The sequence below is a fragment of the Diadema antillarum genome, unplaced genomic scaffold, assembly GCF_040938485.1.
Source record: "Diadema antillarum isolate AM-2024a unplaced genomic scaffold, OU_Dant_1.0 seq00001234_RagTag, whole genome shotgun sequence".
In the NCBI taxonomy this organism is placed as follows: domain Eukaryota; kingdom Metazoa; phylum Echinodermata; class Echinoidea; order Diadematoida; family Diadematidae; genus Diadema; species Diadema antillarum.
Window position 1 is genome coordinate 1,305,187 of NW_027272022.1, and position 2,838 is coordinate 1,308,024.

Consider the following 2,838-nt stretch of genomic DNA (forward strand, 5'->3'; position numbering starts at 1 on the left):
ACCGGGTGCGCTTCCTTTCCCCCTTATTTTTGTTAAAACAAAACAGATAAAAAGAAAAAAAATTGTTAAGGTGCGTGCGCCCCCCTTCAATTTTGGAAAGGCGCCCCCTCTTTACGGAATTCTTGGATCCGCCCTTGAGCTTGCATATATCAGATGTTAGTATATCAGCCAAGACTCGGGCAGACTTTGTGAAATATGATTGTACGTATGCAATTTGAATCAAAAGGGGAAAAATCGTAAAATGCCGTTATCGGGGCATCTAACCCGTTGAGGACGGACTAATTTTGCCACAACGCGCATTTCCTATTGACACCAGCTCGAGTATACTGGGGACTCGTCCTCAACGGGATGTGATACCGAACAAGTTTTGCCCTTTTTTACGTTGTGTTTCACAGAATCATAAATGTCAGGGGGTGAAAAAAAAGGCAGAGAACCAAAAACAAAACAAAATGTGGCATGGAAAAGAAGCTCCAGCTTGAATGCGAAGGAAACCACATTAATGAGATGTAACATCATTAATCTCGACTCTAGCTTCTCCTACCTTCTATTTCTTCATCCTCCTTCTCACCCAGTGCCTCCCCATCACCATTCTCCTCCAGTGCCTCCCCATCACCATTCTCACCCATTGCCTTCCCCATCACCATTCTCCTCCTCGTCCCCCTTCTCTCAATAATTCTCCCCTTCCCTGTTACCCATTCTTCATCTTCCTTCTCCATCTTGCACCTGATCCAATATTCTCTTCCTCTTCCCTCCAATTCTCCTCCTGATGATACTCTTCATCATCTCCTCCACCCCATCATCATCCTCCTCCTCTCCTTCACTCCTTCATCCTCTCTCCGTCTTCCAACATCCAACTCATTCTTTCCTGATCGTCTTCTCTCTCTCTCTCCTTTAGATCGTGTTACTATAAAAATCCTCCACCCATCTTGTTTCTCCTCCACGCCTTTCTTTAATTTTGTTGTTGCATTTTTCTTGTCTCCCTCTTGTTTCTTCTTGTATTTCTACCTGTTCCTCAATCTCTTCCTTTGAAAATTCTCTTCCGCCTTCTTTGCTTCCTACTTTTTCTTTTAATTTTTCCCTTAATTTTAAAATTGTTTCTCCCCCTCCTACGTCTCCACACCAGCTTTCGCTCTTCGTGACATTTTAACATAGAGACATCTCCGCCAACAAGATCGAACTGCAATTCTTGGACTAATATCCATCTCTTTTTGTATAACTTTTAGTTGTACATTCAAAAGTTAATCACACGTTTGCCTCAGTGAGAGTAACATTCTTCCAAGGCAACTAGACACGTTATACTAATCTCTCTTGTTCTGTTTGAGCCTTATTTTCATTATTTGGGTATTACTGATTGATGGTACAGTCGTCTTCTACTGGCCAGATGCTAATCTATTTTTTTCTTTGTTTTTTGTAGTTGTTTTTTTAGATATACCATGGCGCTTGAACTCAGTTGCAGCAGAGGTTCTGAAATCATTCACCCGTACTACGATAATCAAAGCATCATCAAAATGACCAAATTGAAAAAAAAAATGGAATTCAGTCTAGCGTGGTTATAATGCTATGTTTAATGCCAATTATTTTCTTTTTTTTTTACACGCTCATTCCTTCACATGTGGAAAATAATCATACACGATTTGAAAGCTTTAGAAATCACACTTACAGATTACAATCGATATAGTATGTAAAGCATAATTGCAGATGTACATTATTTCTGTACAGTGAATGTTTAATTATCCAAGACCAGACAGCTCTTCGGAAATCGTCTTTTAGTCGCTTAGTCACTTTTTGAGGCTCATTTTTTAAACAATAGCTTCAGATTCAGTGGACTGATAGAATTCCGTGTCCTAGTTCTGTCATATGTAAAATTTTGCTCATTTTCACTCTTAAGGATCTGTACCAGGACAAAGATCTTATGATTTACCAGTTTGAGATTTGTTCTTTCTCATTAGGGATTTAGTCGCGAATTTCTTAACTTCTCTTTATATCTTACAATACATAACGGATCAAATTTCCATTGATCGTGATGATACAATTATTATCATCAACACCATTGATATCTGTCTAATTACTTACTTGTCACTATTTATTGCTGTTATGTCAACATTTGTTCTAAACATAATGAATGGAAAAGCGATCAAAATGAAATACCGATAATAGTGATTCCTATCGTCATTATTAACATGCTAATTTTTTTACTGTTGCTATTATGACAACAAGGAAAATTTGATTTCGCCAAGCAGAAGTGAGATTAGTCAAAAGTAACGGTTTAACGGTGACATTTGAAGGACAACTGACAAGTCATAATAATTATGTGCACGCATATAATCATATTATACTCGCTTATTTCAAATACCACATTTAAATATGTCTGAAAAAAAAACATGAAAGTAAGAACGTTATTCTATGAACATGACAATCCTAACACATTTCACGTAATAAATGATACAGGTATCATGTAATGAAAAAAAAAGCTCGAACATAAACTCACACGAGCCATTACCGATGCTGAAGATAATATACAAAAACTATCTGGAACATAACTAAAAGCGAAGGTAAAAATATAACTGACAATCTTTTCGGTCAGTGAGTCAATGATCTATTTTTCGATAAAAGCTAAGATGACTATAAAACCGATTAGACAAAAAAAAAAATCATCATTTTACCTTGGCCTGCCTTGGCCTGCGACCACGCAGATCAATTGTTCAGTTTGCGAGGCCTCTTGCGAAGCAAGACAAACTACACAGTTCAAACAACAATAGCCTCATCACATATTGGACCCCGAGGCCATTTTTTTTTCACTCTATATATGACCTTAACTAAAAATGAATCGATCCACGG